Source organism: Protopterus annectens, chromosome 9.part0 (genome assembly GCF_019279795.1).
Source record: "Protopterus annectens isolate FY-2018-M chromosome 9.part0, PAN1.0, whole genome shotgun sequence".
In the NCBI taxonomy this organism is placed as follows: Eukaryota; Metazoa; Chordata; order Ceratodontiformes; family Protopteridae; genus Protopterus; species Protopterus annectens.
In genome coordinates, this window is record NC_056743.1 from 27067028 (window position 1) to 27091114 (window position 24087).

Here is a 24087-nt window from a genome sequence, read left to right on the forward strand (position 1 = left end):
CACAGGAAAGGGCCAATTCTTTGTTGGCCAGTGTCCACTAAACCTAGGTGGCTGTACTTGTAAAAAAATCTTTGCCCATTTGCATAGATTTAGCTTTGTCCTCCATTTTCTTTAACACCTCTTCTGCCTTAACACCAAACAAAGTATCATGCTGTAAAGGTGCATCTAATAATTTAACTTTAACATGATCAGGCAGATTTTGTTCCTTTAACCAAGCATGCCTCCTGATTACAGAACTTGTAACTGCGGCCCTGCAGGAGGCCTCTAAAGAATCAAAGCCACATTGCAAAGTATGCTTTCCAACTTGTTCAGCTGCATGCAATAAATCCCGCATTTCCTTATTTTCTGCACATTCAGAGTTTAACAACATTTTCTGTTTAAGCAATGCCATGACATGTTGCTGATATATGAGCATATGAAACTGACAGTTTAAGGCCCTTATAGCCAAGGTAGCAGATGTGTAAACCTTTTTTCCCCATCTATCTATTGCCCTAGAATCTCTGTCAGAGGGGGTAGGGTTTTTTGCAGCGGACGCCTTAACTCCTTTGAGATCCTGAGAAATAGTTTCTGGGTCTGCAGCAGGGTTTTTAAAAAGGAATTTATGTGAGTCAGGAACCCTGTAATATCTGTCAGGCTTAACAGGAGCTGGAGGTAAGGAGTCATGGGTAAGACTAGACTTCGAAAACACATCATCTACAATGTCTAACACAGGAGGGATGGCTAGTGGCTTGTGTTGAGGTAGTAAAGTACAGTTTTGTACCTACCATAAATGTAGATGTTCGAGTGTTCACACTGCTGCAGTCATTACACTTGGGTTATCCTGCCGTCAGGCAGTCCCGCAGTCGGCCAAAGTTCCAAAGTCTTGGTCCGGCGTCGGTTGCTGTCGCTTCTTCCCTGACGTCAGTGTGCCAGGGGTATATAAGATGCATCCAACACCATTTTCTTCAGTTTTTCTTGCCCCAGATGTCAGGTGCCCCCAAGTAGGTAGGCAATATATATTGCTAATAAAAAGTACACGTATAAAATAAAAACAATACCTTCAGTTACAAGCAAATACACCACAAAGGTTGTATAGGATAGAAAGGTATAGATAAGTCCAGTTAGTTCAGAGGGGATGGAGGGAGGGTAACCTGGACTGCAGCAGTGTGAACACTCGAACATCTACATTTATGGTAGGTACAAAACTGTACTATGTTCATCGTGTTACCCTGCTGCAGTCATTACACTTGGGTAGAATCCCAAAGCTAAGGTTGGGTGGCTGGTCTATAAAGAGTTAGGATTGGCTATGAAGCCCTGCAGAACTGCAGTGGCAAATCTTGCAATGGATTTAGAGTAAAGAGGCAGGTGGTAATGCTTGGTAAAGGTGTGCAGTGAACTCCAAGTTGCAGCCTCCAAAATTTCCTTGGTAGGTACTCCTCTGAGAAAGGCTGTTGAAGTGGCTGTTGCCCTGGTGGAATGTGGTCTAATGTTATTTGGGACTGATTTTCCATGCTGTGTGTAGCAGTAATGAATACAGTGTCCTATCCATTTGGATATAGTCTGCTTTGAGATAGCCTTGCCCTGTGATCCTGCAGCATATGCTACAAACAGTTGCTCAGTTTTCCTGAAAGCTTTTTGTTTTGTCCAAGTAGAAGCGTACCTGCCTGTGTATGTCCAAAGAATGCAGAAGTTTCTCGCCTTTATTCTGGGAGTTTGGATAAAAAGTTGGCAAATGGATGGTTTGGTTAAGAGCCACACTAGATACCACCTTTGGCATAAAGGTAGGGTTTGTCCTTAAAGAAACACTGTCCTGATGAAAAATTATAAAAGGTTCCACTGCCATTAATGCCTGTAGCTCTGAGACTCTTCGTGCTAAAGTTACTGCCAGGAGCAGAGCTGTTTTCCATGATAAAAATTTTAGATCGGCTGTATTGGCTGGCTCAGTTTTTCCAAAATGAAATTGAGGTCCCAAGTTGGTCTTGGTGCTCTTCGGGGTGGTCTTATGTTTTTAGTCCCTCTGAGGTACTGCTTTAGCAAGGGATGAGAGAATAAAGGAGGATCCATGTTGCAATGTGCTGAAATGGCAGAGGCGTGAATCTTAATTGATGAGAAGGATAGGCCTCTGTCCAGCATCTCAGTTAAGTATTGTAAAATCTGAGGAATGTTTGGAACAAGAGGGTCAAGGCTTTGAGCCTGGTTCCAGGCGCAGAATCTCTTCCATTTTTCTGAGTAAGCTTTCCTGGTGCTAGGCTTCCTGGCCTCCAAAATGACATCCATAACAGCTTTAGAGAGAGGTGTTGTCTAATTGACTAATGAATCTGCCATGCAGCCAGGTTTAGGGTTTTGAGCTGACCGTGCAGGATCTGATTGTTTTGTTGAGTCAGAAGGTGTGGAATTTGAGGCAAAATCCATGGTGGGCCTTGAGTTAAGTTCCTTAAGATAGGGTACCAGTGTTGGCGTGGCCAGTCTAGAGCAATCAGGATCATCTGTGGTTTCTCTTGTCTGGCTTTTAGGAGTACCTTTGAAAGGAGAGGCAGTGGTGGGACGGCATAAACTTTTAGGTTTTTCCAGCTGAACAAAAGAGCATCCACTTTCCATGCTTGTTTGTGATAAGTCCTTGTGCAGAATTTTTGTAGTTGGCAATTCAGTGGGGAGGCAAAAAGATCTATGTCTGGGCATCCCCATTTTTGCGTTACCATGCTGAAGATTTGTGGATTCAATTTCCATTTGTGAGGGTCCATGATATTTCTGCTTAGATAGTCTGCCAGAGTATTTTTCTTTCCTGGCAGGAATTGTGCTTGCAGGTGAACTTGATACGTTAGAGCTGTGTTCCACAAGGTCATGGCTTGCCTGCATAGGGGATAAGAATGAGTGCCCCTTTGCTTGTTTATATACCACATTACTGTGATGTTGTCTGTCTTTAATAATAATTGTCCTGGATGTAGAAGGTCCTTGAAAGCTGTTAGGGCATTTTGAACGGCCAACATCTCTTTTTGATTGATGTGAAGATACATCTGGTCTGTGGTCCACTTTCCCTGAATGCATTTTCCTGCCATGTATGCTCCCCAGGCGTAATCTGAAGCATCTGTTGTTAGAGAATGCCTGGCTGTGGGTAGGGTAAAAGGCTGACTCTTGTTTAGGTGACATGCCTGCGCCCACCATCGAAACTCCTGTTGTAGGCAGGGAATCATTGGTATTACTGCTTCTAAACTGTGAGAGTGTTGAGTCCACACACTTTTTAGGTACCATTGTACTTTTCTCATATGCAGTCTGGCATATGGTATTAGTAGTATGCAGGATGCCATGAATCCCAGGGTCTGCAGAATTTTTCTTGCAGGGAGACGGAACTTTTTTGCCAGTAATTGAAAATACTGAGTAAGTTGAACTTGTTTGCCTGGCGTGAGGTAAGCCATCTGGGCCGTTGTATTTAAGCTGGCACCCCGGAATATAATCTGTTGTGAGGGCTCTAGTTTTGACTTCTTTTCGTTTACTGTGTACCCTAGAGAAATTAGCAACCTTTTTACAAATGCCAGATGCTGTAGAAGAATGTCCTTTGTCTCTGCTTGAATGAGGCAGTTGTCCAGGTATGGATATATGTGAATTACTTTTTGTCTGCAAAATGCAATTACTGGTGCCAGGCACTTTGTGAAGACCCCGGGCACAGTAGATAAGCCAAAGGGCAGTGCAGAGAATTGGATGTGCATTGTACCAGCTTTGAATCTGAGGTATCTTCTGCAATTTTGTCTGATAGGGACGTGCAGGTATGCCTCTTTGAGGTCCAGAGTAACAAGCCAAGCCTTCTTGCCAAGCATGGGTAGAAGCTGCTTTAATGTCAACATTTTGAATTTCGGAATATCCAGGTAAGTATTTAGAACTGAAAGGTCTAGTATGGGCCTCCAGGCCTTGTCCTTTCTGGGGACCAGGAAGAATCTTGAGTAAAATCCTTGTCCTTGTTCCTGTTGTGGTACTTTTTGAATAGCTCTCATGTTCATGAGGGCTGAAATTTGCTTTTGTGCCTCTGCCCATTGATTTTGTGGCAGGTCTGGCATTCCTTTTAGCCTTGGTAAAGTATGAAAGTGAAACCTGTAACCTTGAAACACAATATTCAGAACCCATTTGTCTTGGTTGATTATTTGCCAGTTTTGAGAAAAAAGAGCTAGTTTTCCCCCCAAGGGGGCTTCCAAAAGGGAAGTGCTTGGCGTACGAAGGGGAAAAGTCATTATGACTGTTTCCTGTAAGGTTGAGACTTGTCTTCACCTCCTTTTGGGGTTGAGGTGCCCCACTGTCGTTGTCTGTTTGAGCCTTGGGGTTGAGATCTGCCTCTTAGGCGTCTGTATCTGCCTCTCTGTGGCCTGTCTGACACTGGAAAGGACCAATTCTTTGTTGGCCAATTTCTGCTAAATCGAGGTGGCTGTACCTGTAAGAAATCCTTGACTGTTTGCATAGATTTAGCTTTATCCTCCATTTTCTTTGACACCTCTTCTGCCTTAACACCAAACAAGGTATCATGCTGTAAAGGAGTATCCAATAAGTTTGCCTTAACATGATCAGGTAAACTCTGTTCTTTTAACCAAGAGTGCCTTCAAATCACAGAACCTGTAACTGCGGCTCTACAAGAGGCCTCTAAAGAATCAAAACCACATTGCAGAGTATGTTTTCCCACCTGTTCAACTGCATGCAATAAATCCTGCATTTCTTTACAATCAGGAGCTTCTGTGCTTGCAAGCATTTTCTGTTTTAACTGAGCCATTAAATATTGTTGGTACTTAAGCATGTGAAACTGGCAATTTAAAGCTCTTACTGCTAAAGTTGCAGAAGTGTATACTTTCTTCCCCATCTATCCAAAGCTCTGGAATCTCTGTCAGAGGGTACTGGAGTTTTTGCAATGGAAGCCTTAACCCCTTTTGGACCCTGGGAAATAGTTTCTGGATCAGCAGAAGGGTTTTTATAAAGAAACTTGTGAGAGTCAGGGATTCTGTAATACCTATCTGGCTTGGCTGGTGTAGGGGGGCAAGGAATCGGCAGATAAGCTGGATTCAGAGAACACATCATCCACAATATCTAGCACAGGTGGAATAGCCAGGGGCCTGTGCTAAGGCAATAAAAGGAAATCCCTGAGCCTTTTCTTGGATTCTGAGTAATCCTGACTTTCCCAATGGAAATGCTCCCTCATGATATGTAAACTTTCCCCAAAAGAATAATCCTCAGGAGGAGAGGCTGAAGGGAAAAATTCTTCAGCATCAGAGTCCTCATAGTGGGGTAGAGAGTATCCCTGGTCTGAAGAGGAATCAGAGGAAATGGAAACCTGATCAGAGGAATCATAGTCTGTATCCTGCCTAGGCCTTTTCTCAGGAGGGGGATGGGAACCCCTGATTAGAGAAATGAGGTCTTCGGCATTTTAAGCATTTGTTTCTTAGGCATGGAGGACTGTCCAGGATAATGCTGTACTTGTTTCATTGTCTTTAATGGTAGTTTTGTATTGGCTGTTTTAATGGTAAGTTGTGAAGGTCTGAAAACACCCTCAGAAGCCGATGCCTGGCTCAGCGGCTCTGGACCCATCTGAGGGATTAGTTTCTGTAGGCCCAATACCTTGAGTTTCCAGAGGCCTAGTTGTCTCCACGTGGGAGTCGGAGGCGGCCTGTGGCTCTGAGGTAGCGGGTGTCAGGGGCTGCGAAAGCGCCTCACTGAGAACCGGCGACTGGCCTAGAAGAGGTTTCGTCGTCGGTTTTGGACCTCGGATGCCTGTCTTTATCCTCGTCCTTGCGTTTTTTCGGTATTGCGGTCGTCGGTTGATCTGACGGCATAGTATAATTGAACCTTTGGCCAAAGTAGTGCAAAGCAAAATCAAAAAGTCTTTTTATAGTGCATTTGTTAAATCTAGCACAAAACCGACAACTAGTGACGTCGTGATCAGGGCCTAGGCATGGAATACAGTAAGAGTGGAAGTCCTTATGAGGTATTTGCTTGCCACAAGAAATACAATTATTAACTTTTTCTGACATCGGTGTGAGGCAAGAAAAAAGTTTCCCCAACGGGGTACTTAGCTTTATTGAAGACTTCGGATCTGAAATCCGACTTCGAAAATCTCAGGAGTCGGCCGACCGGCACTTGCGAACTGTTTCTGCTTCGGGCACCGTGTGGCATGAAAGACTGAAGAAAATGGCGTCGGATGCATCTTATATACCCCTGGCGCACTGACGTCAGGGAAGAAGCAACAGCAACTGACGCCGGACCAAGACTTTGGAACTCTGGCCAACTGTGGGACCGCCTGATGGCAGGACAACCCAAGTGTAATGACTGCAGCAGTGTAACACGATGAACATCAGGAAATCCCTGAGCCTCTTTTTAGATTCTGAAAAATCTTGGCTCTCCCAGTGGAAATGCTCCCTCATGGTATGTAAGGTTTCCCCAAAAGAATAGTCCTCTAGAGGAGAAGCTGAAGGTATAGATTCTTCAGCATCAGAATCCTCATAGGGGGGAAGAGAATATTCCTGATCAGAAGAAATGGAAACCTGATCTGAAGATTCATAGTCAGTCTCTTGCCTAGGCCTCTTATCAGGAGGGGGATGAGAACCCCTGATCAATGTAATCAAGACTTCGGCCATTTTGAGCATCTGCTTTTTGGGCATGGAGGCCTGTCCACGTGGCTTTTGGGTTTGCTTCTTTGCCTTTGAAGGTGTTTTAGTCTTTGCCTTTGAAGTCGGTTTAATGTATAGATGTTTAGGTCTGAATACACCCTCAGAAGCCGGTGCCTGCTCAGCGGCTCCAGACCCACCTGAAGGAATAGTGTCCGAGGCTCCAATACCTTGAGTTTCCAGCGGCATAGCCGACTCCACGTGGGAGTCAGTAGAGGCCTGCGACTCTAAAGTAGCGGGCATCAGGGGCTGCAAAAGCACCTCACTGAGAACCGGCGACTGGCTTAGGAGAAGCTTCATCATCGGTTTTGGGCCTCGGTTGTCTATCTTTTTCTTTTTCTTTGCGTTTTTTGTGAACTCCGGTAGACGGATGGCTATCCGACGACATATCTGGATAATTAAACCTGTGTCCAAAATAGTTTAATGCAAAATCATACCGATGCTTAATAGAGCGTTGGTTAAATCTAGCACAAAACCGGCAACCTGAAATGTTATGGTCAAGGCCTAGGCAAGGAATACAGTAAGAATGAAAGTCCTTATGAGGTATTTGCTTCCCACAAAAAATACAATTATTAACTTTTTCTGACATCAGTCTGGAGCAAGAAAAAAGTTTCCCCATTGGGGTACTTAGCTTTATAGAAGACTTCGGATCTGAAACTCGAACTCGGAAATCTCAGGAGTCGGCCGACCGGCACTTGTGAACTTGCTTCTGCTTCGGGCACCGCGCAGCAAGAAAGACTAAAGAAAATGGCGCCAGCCGCATCTTTTATACCCCTGACGACCTGACGTCAGGGAAGGGGTGACAGCGGCCGACGCAGGACCCAGGACTTTGGAATTCAGGCTGACTGAGGGCAACCTGCCAGCAGGATTACCCAAAGGTAATGACTGCAACAGTGAAACACGAAGAACATCAGTTCAGCAACCCAAGAGCAAAAGTCGCTGAAGCATAGACACGTTTCCCAAATCTGTCTAAAGCCCTAGACTACTTGTTAGTGGGATGGACTGTGGAACTTTGTTTCGCAAGTTCCTTCTTCATGGCTGCCACCATGATCATGGCATCTACTGGTACTCCCTTGCTCCAGAATTTCCTTCTTGGTGGTGGTGGTGCAAGAAATTGGTTTGGTGTCTTGGGGATAGGTTCAACTGCATCAAGTTTCCTTCCATGCTTGCTTTGAGATCAAATCATTAAGCTCATCAACAGGTGGAGTTACCCAGGCTAAGAGGTAGACTGGTTTGATCCAAATTCCTCCAGGAACACAGATTCCTCTCTAGAATGCCTCCAAATGAGAAGTCTTCAGGTGACAATCTAGGGGATCCTTCCCCTTTGTCGAAATGAGCGTCTTCTGTGATAGATTCCTGTGGGGAATCTAAGTACCTGCTTTTGCACTTTTTCTTCTTGGGTACTTCCTTGGTGGGATGTTCTGGGGAAGTGTCGGAAGAAATAGTGATGCCCTGCGGGGTAGTCTGGAAAGGTTAGACTAGCTGTCCTTGTGGAGTCAAATGTTGAGGATCAAGACACACAGAAATCTGAAATGTTGAAGGAAGATCTGAAGGGGAAGAGACCGTCCATCTTACAGAAGCAGAGAACACTCTCTCCACTACCTCAAAGGCAGACCGTCCCAGGGAGAAGGAAGCTGACGGAGCTGAGAAGCCATGCTTCTGCTCCATTTGTTCCCTCTACCCCAAAGGTAATCCACCAGAGGCAGAGGTTAGAGCCATGCTGTCCAAAGCCAAGACTCCAAGGGGCAGACACAGCTCCAAAAACTTCAGAGTCTACTCATACACCTCAGCTCCAAGAGCCATTTCACTCCAAAGTTGCTGGAGACAGGGCACTCAGATAAACCCTTGGATCGGAATACACAACTATCCTCGGATCTATTCATATGGTCTCAGCAAACTCAGATCCAAGGACTGCAAAACAAAGTGTCGAATAGGAGAAGGAGCCAATACTGGAGGGGTACAGCTGGCCAAGACTTCCTAACCTGAAAGGGTAGGGGCCAGGAAAACCCCCATCTGTATCTGCGCAATCAGAAACTTCCTCATCATTTTTATCCACGTCAGCTTTGGTGAGAGTCCTGGAAGAACGAGATGAAGCAACTGATGGTGATTTGGAATGCCATCTCTCTAGGAAGGGAGATGGGACTCTAGATGGCGCTGAGTCAATGGATGGAGAGCATTGGGTCTGAGAAAGTTATTTAGGATCCAACATACTCAGATCTGAGGACATTTTAGGGGATGCTGTTTAACATTTTGAGCTGGAAGGCTTCGGATCTGACCTGAATTTTTTTGTGACGGTTCCGCTGAGGACTGAGTCGAAGATCCCAACTTCTTTTTTGGAGACATTTTTGTAGCCTCCTTGGAAGTGACCAAAGGGGGGGGTTGAGCCCCAGAAATGGCTTCCAAAAAAGAAGGAAGAAGTCCTTTTAGAATCAGCTTATTTTTACAGTCCACTATTGCTCGTGGATTAAAGCTTTTGAAAGCACTGCATTCTACAGTAAGATGCTCTGAGCCTAAAACAATAGGAAGCAAAGATCATGAGCATCTGAACAAGGTAGCTTATGACCACATTTTCTACACTTTTTTAAACCTTTTTCTGATACGTAAAGGGCGAAACAGGAAAAAAAAGTTGTTCAAATAAAACTTATCTTTAAATTTGCTCAAGAGCAAAGCCGACCATGTCTATTCACGAAAGCGGCAAACAAGATCTGGGGTATGTTAGGGGTTGGGCATTATGGATAGGGAGAAACTCAAGAGTTTTAGTTGGCCATGAGCTATAGTAATGGCAGAGTTGGATCAGAAGTTCAGATCCAAACCCAATGGTTGAGGAATATGAAAATTGACAACAGATCAAAAGTTATGTTCTTAAAAGACTGTATAGTTATGTAAAATCTTACCATAACTTTATATGTCCTTCTCTTCTATATGCTACTATATCCATAACATGAGGGGGAGTCTGCCTCTGGTCGACTTAAACATCCGGCCATTTTACAAAAAATAGTTGCTACTGTGAAGGTACATGTGATGTCCTGCGTCTCTCAGCGAACGTCGGCCATAAACAGATGGGTACAAAATGGACATCAGCATGCACCTACCACAGAACTGAATGCTGCCAGAACCGGCAACTACAGAGTGGGTACTCAGAAGTCAGACAAGTGTCAGGGGGAAGGCAGGGTGGGTAAGTATACAGCAACATACAGATGGGAAGGCCATCTAAAGTTATGGCAAGACTTTACACAACTATACTATGTCCTTCTATTCATATGCTGCTGTATCCAAAACATGAGGTAGAGTACAAATGCTCATACTATTAAGAATTGGGTGGAGGAACAGAGACTCTTTCCACAAAGCCATGAAGGATGGCTCTGGCAAATCCTGCTCTGGACCTAGAAATAGTGTCCAGCTTATAGTGTTTGGTGAAGGTATGGACAGATGACCATGTAGCTGCTTCTAAAATGGCAGCTGTAGCCAAACCCTTCAAGCAGGCACCAGAGGAGAACACCGCCCTAGTGGAATGTGCCTGGCAGGGAAGCCTTTTGCCATGACCTATGTAGCAAAATTAGAAGTTATGTACCTACCATAACGTTCCATGTTAGTTGTCTTCTCTCACCTTCTTTCTTGCTGGATGGGTTCGGAGCCGATCCTCGGCTCCGACTCGGCACTTGCTTTAGCTTGAGAACTCCTTTTACCAGCTCGAGGCAACCCTATATCCCATGATGCAAGGCGGAACTACCTCAGATCTCGTTTGGTAGCTAACCTACCCTGCTAAGGACTAACCTAACATAATTAGGAAAACAAGTTCATAATAAGAGTCCTCATATGAAGGCTCAGAAGGAAAACAACCTGATAGGAACTCTTCAAGATCTGTCCAGGCCAGGGGGAAGGAGGGAGGGCTTAAGAAAGAAGGCAGAGAAGACAACTAACATGCAACCTTATAGTAGGTACATAACTTCTAAATGTTAACTTGTCAATCTCGCCTTCATTCTTGCTGGATGGGACCTGTCCCTAGCACCTGTATCCCGGGTGGCTCAATGGAACAGACTCTTGAGAACTGTGGAACCAAAACTGGCCCTGTCTCTGGAGGCCAAGTCTAACTTGTAATGAGAGACAAAGGTATGAGGCGTGGCCCAAGTAGCTGCTGCACAAATGGTATCAATGGGTAGTCTATCCTGAAAGGCTGCAGAAGTGGATAGACTCCTGGTTGAGTGTGCTTTTGGTTTAGAAGATAGCTGCTTGCCTCTGAGAGAGTACACATAGGAAATGGTGGAAGTCAACCATCTGGATAAGGTCACTTTAGAAACTGGAAGACCTATCCTGTTTTCTGCATAGGAGACAAATAATTGGTCCGATTTCCTGAATTGTTTAGTTCTATGCAAATAGTACCTGAGCTGACAATGGACATCCAAAAAATAAAGCTTCTGTTCAGCTCTGTCGGAATAGTTTGGGAAAAAGACTGGTAGATCTATAGATTGGTTAATATTGGTTTGAGACACAACTTTGGGGAGAAAGGACGGGTTCGTTCTTAAGAATACCCTGTCCTTATGAAAAACCAAGTAAGGGGAACGAATGCAGAGAGCTTGAATCTCGGAAACCCATCTTGCTGAAGTGACAGCCAGTAAGAATATAGTTTTCCAGGTCAACAACTTCAAAGAACATGAAGCAGACGGTTCGAAGGGAGGTAGCATCAAGGATGCCAACATTAAGTTTAGATCCCATTGCGGAGGAGGATGCTTTATAGGCGGCTTTAGGAGAAAAACTCCTCTCAGAAAGGCCTTGCATAATCTATGAGACATAATGTTATTGTCATGCAAGCCAACATGATACTTGGAAATAGCAGCCAGTTGAACTTTAACTGTAGATGAAGAGGATCCTGAATGAAAAACCTCAGCCAGGAAATCTAAAACAGAATGTACAGGAGCAGTAAAGGGATCAATATTCCTGGAATTTGCCCAAATAGAAAAACGTCGCCACTTGCTAGCATAAACAGTCCTAGTGGACGACTTTAAAGAAGACACTAAGATGTCTCTGACTGAGTCAGAGATCATCGGTAGCCTGGCTAGGGAAGGAAATAGAGCAACCAAGCAGTGAGGTTGAGAGAATGAATGGCCCGGGGCTGCTGACCCGACTGGTGGATCAAGAGATCCGGAACTGGGTCCAGATGCCAGGGCTGCACCAGAAGGTGACGATGCAGAGACGGAAACCAAATTTGTCGAGGCCAATAAGGGGCAATGAGAATCAACTTGGCCCTCAAAACGGTGGCCTTCTGAATGACTTGTGGAATCAAGGGAAAAGGAGGAAAAGCGTACAGAAGTCCCCGGGGCCAATCCTGGGTTAGAGAGTCTCTCAGGGGTTGGCCTGGAAGGGAAAAGAGGGTGAAAAATCGGGCACGTGTTGTTTTGAGGAGTAGCAAAAAGATCGCAACAAGGAGTGCCCCACTTCAGAAAAATCTGATCCACTACAGATTGATTGAGAGACCACTTGTGAGGCATCAGAATGGATCTGCTCAGCCTGTCCGCCAAGAGGTTGGACCTGCCGGGGATGTGCGTTGCTATCAGAAACCGATGAGAGGAGATTGCCCATTGCCAAAGTCTGAGAGCTTCTCGACACAACGGATAGGACCTGGTCCCGCCCTGCTTGTTGATGTACCAGACCACGGACATGTTGTCCGTTTGTACTGCAATAGTCCCCATGGGAAGAAAGTCGTTGAGGGCCTGCAACGTTAAAAGCACCGCTCTCATCTCCAGGACATTTATGTGCAGATGGTATTCTATGGGTTGCCACGTCCCATGGACCATCCTGCCCTGATAATGCCCCCCCCACCCGATCAGAGAGGCATCCGTAGTGACTGTGGCAACTGGAGGAGGGGGAACAAAGGGTCGGCCCTGATGAAGAAGAGGGGAAGCTATCCACCAATTCAGATGAGTTCTGCACGACTGTGTGACTAAGATTTCATGCCTCATCGGGAGACTGTGGTACGACCACTGAGTGAATAGCATCCAATGCAGAAGACGCATATGGAAGCGAGCCAGTGGTAGAAGAACAATGGCCGCAGCCATAAGACCTAGAACCTTCAGTATAAATCTGGCTTTGACCTTGCTGCTCTGCAATAGAATCTGAACGAATTTTTGGATGTCCAGAATTCTTTGATCTGTTAGTCTGGCTAACATTTTGACGGTGTTTAATTCTGCGCCTATAAAGGTGATAGATTGGCAAGGCCGCAGAGAAGATTTTTCGAAATTTACTGAAATTCCCAAACTCCTGCAAAGCTGCAGAGTGTAGTCTCTGGTCTGAAGAAGCTGACACCTGGTGGTGGTGGAGAGGAGCCAGTCGTCCAAATAAGGAAACACCTGGAATCCTTGACGTCTCAGATGAGCTGTGACCACTGCCATGCATTTGGTAAACACTCTGGTGCTGAAGTGAGGCCAAAGGGCAGGGCTCTGAATTGGTAATGACTGGTCCCTAGCCGAAAGCGGAGAAACCTTCTGGAGCGCCTGTGAATCTTTATGTGATAGTACGCGTCCTGAAGGTCTATAGAGCACATCCAGTTGTCCTTGCCCAGAAAGGGCAGAATGGACTGAAGCGTGACCATCCGAATCTTGCCTTCTTGACAAATCTGTTTAGACTGCTCAGGTCTAATATTGGTCTCCAATCTCCCGTCCTTTTGGGGACCAAAAGAATCTCGAGTAGACGCCGGATCCTACCTGGTCTGCCGGCACAGTCTGGACGGCTCTTTTTCCTAGGAGCTTTGAAACCTCCTGTTCTGCCAAATCCCTTTGACCGGGTGAGATGTCTGGAAGGGATTGTTGAGGTACGGGATACCTTTCGAAGGGGATTTTGTAACCCTCGGATATGATCGACTGTACCCACATATCTTGTGAGAGGGAATGCCAGGCTACTGGGTACAGCGAAATCCTTCCCCCGACTGCCTCCAAGGGTGGACAGTCGGGCAACATCTCAGGGATGCTGAAAGGGCTTCTCAGGAAGAGACTCCCTGTTGCCCTGGTTCTGAGGACCCCCCCTGCCTCTAGGGCGGCCTATTATTGTTACCCCTCTGCCTCTGGGGTAAACTGACCACGTGTGTCCGTGTAGCTCCTTGGGCTTTGCGGAACCACATCTTCCCTCCCTTCTGACCCTTGGGATATGGTCTAGAAGGGGTGGAAAAATAGACTCCAACGGCAGAAAGAGTTTTACTGTCCTGCTCACACCTGGTCAAGGTATCCTTCACCTGAGGTCCGAACAAAGCCGAACCATCAAAGGGGGTATTAGTGAAGGACGCCTTAAAGGGGTCCGCAAAATTACAAAGCCGCATCCAGGCTTGGCATCTAAGAGCAACTCCTGTGCCTGCGGCCCTGCTCGCTCCATCGGCCGCATAGGATATGAGCCGCATGGAGGAGTTGGATAAGGAATTCAGGATTGCTAGCTGTGAGGCAATCTTTTCTTGAGCCCCAGCAGCAGAAGGATCCTGGACCACTTCACCCAGTTCCTTGAGAATATCTCTTTGAAGCCTGGTGAAGTGACAAAGGTAGTTCAGCGAACGCATAGCAAAGGTCGCTGAAGAAAACATCCGCTTTCCATACCTGTCCATGGTCCTAGAATCCTTGTTAGGAGGATGGACAGGTACTGAAGGATCCGCCAGTTCCTTCTTAGTGGCCGCCGCCACCACAATAGCATCCACAGAGACGCCCTTGGAAAGAAACCGTTTGTCCGTAGGGGCCGTAATAAACTTGGATGGTCTCCTGGGGACAGGTTCCACAGAATCTGGAGCCGCCCACGCCTTCCAAGCCACTACCTGCATAAGTGGGTCGAAAGGCAGAGACACCCAGGAGGTGGAGGGTCGGGATCCAAAAGCCTCCAGGTATACCGACTCATCCTCGGAGGGATCAATGGATGGCCAATTCCCCCCTCTGTTTGAGGAGCTCAAGGATGTCTGAAAAGGAGACATCCTCAGAGGGGGATCGTGGGGAACCCTCCGACTCATCTAAGTCGGTATCAGATGTAGTAGACTCGGGAGTCTGTGTGTTTCCTCTTACGCCCTCTTCCGAGGGGTTCAACTGCCGGATCAGGAGAAACTTCGGAAGAGGAGGAAATTCCCAATGGGGAAACCTGGGGCGATGGATCCCTGGGCCTGAGAGCAAGAGGCTGGCAAGAGGTGTCTACAGGCACAAGAGGGAGGAGCTAGAGGGATGGACTGCTGACCTGGCTCAGTAGCCAGGACACTCCTCATCACCTCAAAGGCTCCCTCCCCGGAGACCAGAATAGCCCGATCCGAGGATACAGGAATTCCCGGCTCCACTGAGAGGGAAGGCTCCGAGGCCGATGTCGGTGCCGAGCTTACCAAAGCCGAAGCCCCGAGAGGGAGAGCGGGGTCGAACAAGGGTCCGATGCCACTAGCCCCCTCGGAGCCGACAAGGGAAACCCGACGACCGGATCCCTCCAAGGAAGGCCTCAAGGAGGAGATCGGAGCCGAGGACGACGGAGCCGAAAGATGTATCGGCTCCGCCAAACAGTCGCTGTCCTGAGAAGCTCCGGCCCGAACTCTGGTGTGGAGTCGGAGGAGGAAGTTCAAGGGGTGAAACAATAGCCAAGTCTGCTGAGACGGGCTATGGAGCATTTGGGCCAGTGCCTGCGACTTCAACAGCCTGCTTACCACCCTCTCTAAGTCGTGGTCAGACAGCCTGGAAGATCTCAAGATCGGCTCCGATGGCTCCGCCCGACAAAAGAGGAGACCCCGGAGCCGAGTGGATACTCTGCAAACGGGGGACCGAGATCTCTTCGGACGAAGTCATCGGAGCCGAAGTCCCTGAATTCCAGATGGAGCCAAGGTTTCTCGCCCGATGTTGGATAAGGTGTCGGCTCCAGCCGGAGCCGACAAGGCTACAGTAGACCGGTGTCGGAACCAATCGGTGCCAAACCCACTACTTTGAAGCAGACAGATCGGTTCCAGCCGAGCGATCTCGCCCGACGGAGCCGGAGCCACCGGAGGAGGCTTGGATACTGTAGCCTGAACCTTCGTGGCTTAGAAGGTTTACCAGACCCTGTTTTAGAGGGAGAACCTTCTGGCTTAAGTAAGCCACGGAGGATCAACTTATTCCTCCGTTCCTGCAGGACTCTCTGGCTAAAAGAGTGACACAAAGCACAGGAGTCCTGCAGGTGCAAAGGCCCCAGGCAGTAAACACAAGAAGTGTGACCGTCTGTCAGAGACATTTTCTGACAGCACGAGTCACACTTCTTGAAGCCTGAGACCTTGCCTTCCTTTGACATATTTCTAAGGAAGACAAGGTCTCAGGCTTCAAGAAGTGGAAACAAGGGGGAAATAAATCCCTAACTAAGCTTTTTTTGACAAAAAATTACTTACCTCAGCTGGCAAAGGAGACCTCTTTCGCTAAGCGGCAAATGAGATCTGGGGTAGTTCCGCCTTGCATCATGGGATATAGGGTTGCCTCGAGCTGGTAAAAGGAGTTCTCAAGCTAAAGCAAGTGCCGAGTCGGAGCCAAGGATTGGCTCCGAACCCATCCAGCAAGAATGAAGGCGAGATTGACAACTTAACATGGAGATAGTTTTAGAGATCCATGAGGAGATGGTTTGCTTGGAAATAGGATGTCCCAGGGCTCTTGGATGGTAGGAAGCAAAGAGTCTGTTTTGATTTTTCTGATTTACAGATGGATTTGGTCTTGGCCAAATAGTATCAGAGTTGTCTATGTACATCTAAAGAATGGAGGATACTTTCAGCAGGGGTTTGAGGCAAGGGGAAGAAGGTAGGAAGGTTGATGGCCTGATTCAGGGAAAGTTCATTAACAACTTTGGGCATGAAGGATGGGTTAGTACGTAGGCAAACCCTCTCCTTGTGGAAAACTGTAAAATGGGGGAGAGGCCATGAGGGCCTGCAGTTCGAAAACCCTTCTGGCTGAAGTAATTGCCACCAAGAAGATAGTTTTCCAAGTGCAGAGATTGAGAGAACTTGGATAGATAGGATTTTCTGATAGTTGGTTTTCTAGCCTCCTGCAGAACCTGAAGCACATCCTCTGAGTACAGCTGTCTGAAGGGAATTAACGCCCTATCACCCACAATGTATGGTTCAAGGTGGCTAGTTGGGGATGTATGAGAGTTCCATTCTCCTGTGTGCACAGGTCTATCCAGTGGGGTAACTTGTGGTGATTGCCCTTGGCTAGATGATGTAATAGGGAGAACCAATGCTGCCTTGGCCAATAGGGGGTGAACAAGATTTATGGTGGTTTTATCTGAATCTTCAGCAGAACGTTTTTTATGAGTGGGAAGGGGGGAATGCATAAATGTACATCCTCTTCCAAGGGAATGAAAGAGCATCAACCCTCCATGCTTCGGGAGAAGGTATCCTGGAGCAGAAGGCTGGGAGTTGTCTGTTCATGGGCGAGGCAAAGACAGTAACCTGCGGAATACCCCATCGATGGACCATATCCAAGAACACATCCCTGTTTAGCATCCATTCATGGGACTGAGTCATGGTCCTGCTTAGAGAATCTGCCATCACATTTTCTGCAGAAGGTATGTATATGGCTAGAATGTTTGCTTGTCTCTCTATGGCACTTTTTCATGCCTGCAGAGCCAATCTGCACAGGAGGTAAGACCTTGCCCCCCCCCCTTTATTGATGTACTACAGGACAGTGGTATTGTCTGTGTACCACCTAGCACTCTTGGCAGGATTCGATCCGTGAAGATTTGCAGGGTCAATGTCAAGGCTCTCATCTCCTTGATATTGATGTGTTCCCATTGTTGGTTAAGTGTCCAAGTGTTTTTCACTCTTCAAACTCCTAAAGTCGCTCCCCAACCTGTGTCTTAAGTATATGTACACAGGTACTGATTTGGGGCAGGGGTTGTAGAGGCAGGCCTGAGCTGGCCAATGTCTGGGCTATCCACCATTTTAGTTCCCTGGAATGGCACAGTAGCAGGGCCTCCATGGAGTGTAGGTGCTGCTTTCACACTGTCCTTAAGTACCACTGGAATTTCCTCATGTGTAGCCTTGCAAGGGGAACCATGGGGATGGTGGAGACCTTGAACCCCAGGAGCCTGAGGAACTTGTTGGCTGCCAGGGATTGGAGAGGGAGAATCCCCTTGAAATAAGAAGCAAGTGACAATCTTCTCTAGAGGAAGACAGGCTATCATTTGCCCTAAGACCCTGCATCCTAAAAACACACGGTCCTGTGAGGGTATCAGGGAGGATTTTTGAAGGTTTATGGTGAACCCTAGACCTCTCAAAAGGCAGATGGTGAAGTCTAGGTGTTGTAAGACCAATTGAGAGACTGTGCCTGAATCAGGACATCGTCCAAGTAGGGGAAGAGTTGTATCCCCCGCGTTCTTGCAAAGGCAATGACTAGGGCTAGGCACTTTCTGAACACTCTTGGGGCTGTAGAGAGACCAAATGGCAAAGCACAGAACTGAAAATGTGCAGAACCCACTGAAAAACGAAGTAATTTCATGAAAAGCAGATGAAATGGGATGTGCAAGTAGGTGTCTGAGGAAGGATTAGGGGAAGCAGTGTAGGAAGTATGAGCATACAAAAGGAGGGGACTCAGAGGAAGATGTTGAGCTGGGACAAATCCAAGATTGGTCTCCACGATCCTTCTTTTCTGGGGAACAGGAACATCCTGGAATAGAATCCTTTTCCTCTTAGTAGAGGAGGTACCTCTTGAATTGTGCCTTGAAAGAGAAGGTCCTGCAGAACTGGGGGAAAGGAATCTATTTGGTTCTGAGGGGGTTGAGGAATGCCTCCGAAGGTGGTTCTGGTTTCCCACACCATGAAATATCCCAGTTTTATAACAGAGAGGACACAAAAGTCCTGGGTAACCTGTTTCCAAGCATGGTAGGACAGGAACAGATGCACGGAGAGAGGGGTGTCTGGACTTAAGGGCTAGTAGTCACAGACTACCAGGTTGGGCCTGAAAAGGCTGTTTTTGAGCTGGAATAGAGGGAGTAGAACTAGAGGAGGTCTGTTTCCTGATATCCTTTTCCCCTTTGGGTGGTGCTTTTCTTGAAGGTCTTCTCACAAATGCAGTTTTAGCAGGATAGTTCCCCTGAAAGCATGGAACCGGGAAACAAAAATGTGTCAGCTTCTGGAGCTCCTTCCCTTCTCCTGAAGAGCCTTAAAGAGTTCAGCAGCTGCTGAAGCAAACAAAGCTTTGCTGTCCAAAGGGGCATCCATGAGTTTTGACAATGTCATCAGGGAGAGGCTGTAGCCTGAGCCAGGAATATCTCCTGATGACAGACCCTGAGGCTCCAGCTCTAGATGAAGCCTCTACTGCATCATAACTACACTTAATGGAGTGTTTAGTTACTTGACTGCAGGAATTTAAGAGACTAGTCATTTTTGCCTTGGCAGGAGAATCAGGGAGGTCACCCAACTGCTTATTAGCATCAGAAAGAAAGGCCAATGAGTATATAGCCACGTGCATCTGGTACTTAATAGCAATCACTGCTAAAGTGGCAGACGTGCAAACTTTTTTGCCTAGGCGTTCCATTAATCTGCTGTCCTTGTCAGAGGGAAGGAGGGAGGTAGAGGGAAGAAATTTGGAGGTTTTATCTGAAGTCACCAAAATGGTGACTGGGTCTGTAGAAGGGGCCTTGAAGAGAAATTTTGAATCTTCATGGACTCTGTAAAACCTGTCTGCGCATTTAGTTGCAGAGGGTTGTGAATCTGGGTTTTTAGAGGTTGTCAGGTAGGCATCCAAAAAGGTAGGATGCACAGGAGGGACTGCAGACTCTCACTTAAAGAAGTCCTTCATCTGCACAACAGCTTCCCCAAAGGTATGTCTTCCCCTTGGGAATCTGTACCACTTGACTCCTCCACTGGAGAAGCATACCCCAGAGGGGAGACAATTTGTTAAGTGTAAGCAAAGCATTCATCCCCTGAAGAATCTTCTTCAGAGGACAGGTCAATAACTGGTTTCCTCTTAGGGGTAGAAACTGAAAGGGCTTGGGCAGGGGCAGAGGTACAGCACAATGCTAGGAAAGCATTAAGTAGGCCATGAGTAAAAGCCTGTCAAGTCAGATGTCTGGTCAGAAGGTACGGACGTCAGAAAAGGAGCAATATGGTTTTGTCTTTTGCTTCTTCTTTTTTGGGGCCTCCAACACGGATGTGTCTGAAATGCGATGCAAGGATGGAGGGCCAGACGCCGGATGGCACTCCACAAGGTCTGAGCTAACATCTTCGCAGACAATAATTTGGGAAACCCCATGATGGCCCTTGGAAATAATAAACCTAGGTTCCACCTGGCACCCGAGTTGGATGCCTGTGACTCCCTCCGGGACATGCCGGTGGCTTCTTTGATGGTTTCCACCTGGGTACCAGTCAGTGGAAGATCCATGGATTCAGACTTGGACTCTGGGCCCTCACTGGCCTTAAGCGGTACAGCTGGAATACAGGGCGTAGTAGTTGGAACAGGCCACAGTTTTTTTGGCCTTTTTAGCGGATGGGTCTTCCGATGTTCCCAATGTTGGGTCCATATCTTTAGGTAAACGTTTTAAGTGCTGGTTCTCTAGGTATAACTTTAACATGGTAAGACGACTCCTGAGGATTTTGGGTACAAAGGCCTGACAGATTTCACAAGTGGTGTGGTCATAGTCTTGGCCTAGACAGAACAGGCAGAGCTCATGAGAGTCTTTATGTGGAATCTGCTACAACCAATGAACCCGAAAGTAATAAACTAGTAAAAATAAAAATCCACAGCTTGCCAGAGAGCACACAGCTTTATTCACATAACAGACTAAGCGCTTTCACCCATAATCCTTTTGGGCTTCATCATTGTCAAGCAGGATAAAACATTTAATCCTTATACACAAGAAAACTGTTAATTGATTAATACACATTAAACATTCTGTTGATTTGTCAGTAAAAGCTTCAAATATTACAACCCTAATAATTTTTAACTAAAAATACTAACCTTAAAAGTCGTAGATGAGCTAATCAAACATCTTAACACCATCAGAAAAATACAATCTAAACTGAGATCTCAAAAACCTACTGTGCAGCTTAAAACCTATATTAAAAACATTACACAATGTGTAAATATGATCATTTAATGCCAACTTCATCCAATAAAATAAATATGTTAAAATATATTAAAATGTATTAAAATGTATTGTTGTGTTCTGTGTTTAAATATATATGTGTATATCTATAAACTTATATATTTATGCAATCACATACAAATCAAATAAAATGTGACTTATATTTTAAATAACTGGAAATACAGATTTTATCATTTATGCCTGGCAACCTAGTTGCGTCAAGACGTAACTGCCAAAGGCATTCTCTAATTTCCAGTATTGTCTTAGTATCCCCACCAACATCACTCTTCGAAATCTTGTCAATTACAAAAAAAAAAAAAAAACCTTTGAAAGTTTTTGCATTCCTTACTATGCAAAAATAATGCAGTAGACAATTTATTTTTTATGTCCCTACTGTGCTCCAAAATCCTTGTCCTCAATTTGCGTGAGGTCTTTCCTACACAGAATGCGGGACATGATAAACATGTTGCAATGTACACTACCATGTCAGTACTACAACTACAATCTACTGGACATTTCACTACTTAAGTATACATTCGGTCCATCATAAATAAATTTACAGGCCTTACATAAACACATTTTTTTCATACGTTAAGTCTTGTATTCAAAAAGTTCTTTTAAATTAGCCCCTTTACTAGTAACAAATGTGGGACTGGATCCCAGTGTTTCTTTCATTTCATCAAGAAAGACACTGTCCCATGCTGTTTGTATAATCTGCCTTACTTTTGGTGCTGTATGACTGGACTCCAACACCATCATAGCACCCTTATCTATCTTTTTGTGTTCTAAGGGTGTATTCTTATTTATTTGGCCGACTTTTCTAGTTTTGTGCAACAAAATAGGACAAAGTGTGGCAGCCCTTTAACACTTTCTTACATGTTTCTGACAAAAGATCAGTAGGGTACCCTCTGTTTTTGCCTGAAGATATGTACCCGTGAACTATGCACTGACAAATCCAATTTGCTATAGTCACTTTGAAAATGGCCTTACCCATGGCCAATTTAGCAAATGACACAAACAACTGGTCCGACTTGCGAAAATCTTTAGTCCTGTGCAAGTAAAAACGTAGTTGTCTGTGTACATCCAGTTTATGCAATTTGTATTCCCCTCTATTCTGAAAATTTGGGAAGAACACGGGTAAATTTATTGACTGATTGATATTTGACTCCGAAGCCACCTTAGGTAAGAACGACGGATTAGTCCTGAGGAACACTCTATCCTTGTGAAAAATGAGAAGGATGTTTCATACACAATGCTTGAAGTTCTGAAACTATTTTGGCCGAAGTAATGGCCACTAAAAAAGCCGTTTTCCAAGACAAAAACTTTAACGGCACCGAAGTCGCGGGCTCAAAGGGTGGGCCTGTTTGGGCTTGTAAGACTAAGGTCAAATCCCACGGGGGCACCACCACTTTCACAGGAGGCTTCACAAGGAAAATGCCCCGCAAGAACGTTTTGCATAACTTTGTAGAAGCCAAGGATCCTAATCCATCTCCCACATGGAAATGAGAGATGGCTGCTAGCTGCACCTTAACTGTAGAAGCACTTGCTCCCTGCCTAAAAATCAGAGACAGGAAGTCTAGAATAGTCGGAATAGGAACTGTAAATGGATCCAGACCCCTGTCATTAGCCCAGATGGAGAAACGTTTCCATTTGCTGTTGTAAATTTTCCTAGTAGCCGGTTTATGAGCCGCGACTAGAATGGCCTTCACAGGAGATGAGATACCGGGAGTTCTTGCCATCAGTGGAACTGGAACAACCAAGCCGCAAGCTTGAGGTTCACCAGGTTCGGGGTTTGGAATCCTGCCGGATGTGAAATCAGGTCTGGAATGGGATCCAGTATCCATGGAGAAGTCACACTGAGACCGCAGGTACGGGAACCAGACCTGGCGAGGCCAGAATGGGGCTAGGAGGATAACTCTGCTCCCCAACCGATGGGCTTTCTGTACGAACTTCGTCATAAGTGGGAGGGGGGGGGATAAGCATAAAGTAGACTGGGAGGCCAAGCATGGACTAGAGCATCTCTGGGATTCTCCCCTTCGGGGGGAAGTATTGCGAAGTACTCGCTGCATTTTGTGTTTAATGGAGAAGCAAAAAGATTGCAGCGAGGCCAACCCCATTTGCGGAAGATCTGCTTCGCAACTGATGGATTGAGAGACCACTCAGAGTGAGAATCACTCGACTTAGTTTGTCCGCTAATATGTTGGACCGTCCCGGAATGTGCGTTGCTACCAGAAAACGGTTGGTGGATATCGCCCATTCCCAAACTCTCATAGCCTCTCGACAAAGGTTCCTCCTTGTTTGTTTATGTACCAGACTACTGACATGTTGTCCGTCTGGATTGCAACAGTCCCCAGAGGTAGAAGGTCGTGGAGAGCTTGCAATGCTAGAAGCACCGCCCTCATCTCTAGGACATTGATGTGCAAAGCGGTCTCTAGGGGAGTCCACGTGCCTTGGACGGTTCTGCCCAAACAATGCCCCCCACCCGAGGCGAGAAGCATCCGTGGTCAGCGTGGCTTGGGGGGAGGGACGACAAAGGGTCTCCCTTCCTTCAGTTCTGGAGCATGGAGCCACCAAAGAAGGGAGTCCTTGCAAACTCTGCTCAGTGGAATCGGAGTGCTCAACGGATGGAGTAGTAGAGACCACTGAACTTAAAGGGTCCACTGCAGAACCCTCATCCGCAGACGAGCGTGGAGGGAGAGACCGATCGCTGCTGCCATAGATCCTAGTGCCCTCAGGACTAATTCCACTGCCTGACTCTGAAGAAGGGTTAGCACCTGAAATGACAAGCTGCTCAGCCTGTCTGCAGTTAGCATAGCACGAGAGATCCGGGTATCTAACTTGGCCCCTATGAACTCCAGGACTTGCACGGGGCAAAGAAAGGACTTCTGTAGGTTCACTGAGATGCCTAAGCTCTGGACAAGGGTCAGAGCATAATCTCTTGCCACGCAGAGTTGATGCCTGTTGGTGGCGGTAAGGAGCCAGTCGTCTAGGTACGGAAAGACCTGAATGCCCTGAAGTCTCAGGTGGGCTGCAACCACTGCCATAACTTTGGTGAACACCCTGGGGGCCGAGGTGAGGCCGAACGGAAGAACCCTGAACTAATAATGACTGGCTCCCAGCCGGAAGCGGAGAAACCTTCTGGATCGTCTGTTCATCAATATGTGGTAGTATGCATCCTTGAGGTCTATAGAGCACATCCAGTTGTTCTGCCGCAGGAGGGGTAGAATTGATTGGAGGGTGACCATCCGGAATTTTTCCTTGGGAATGAACAGGTTCAAAGCGGAAAGGTCTAGTACGGGTCTTAGGTCCCCCGTCTTTTTTGGCACCAAAAAGAACCTGGAGTAATAGCCCAATCCGGACTGGTCTGGGGGGACGGGCTAGATGGCTCTTTTTTCTAGCAACTTCAGGACCTCTGAAGCCGCTGCCTCCCTCTGAT

General features: G+C 46.5%; 1 protein-coding gene across 3 annotated transcripts in view; it reads right to left on the reverse strand.

The window, feature by feature from the left end:
• Positions 1-24087, reverse strand: part of LRP4 (LDL receptor related protein 4) — a 2374694-nt gene that overhangs the window by 1194572 nt on the left and 1156035 nt on the right. The gene's annotated exons all lie outside the window — the stretch shown is intronic.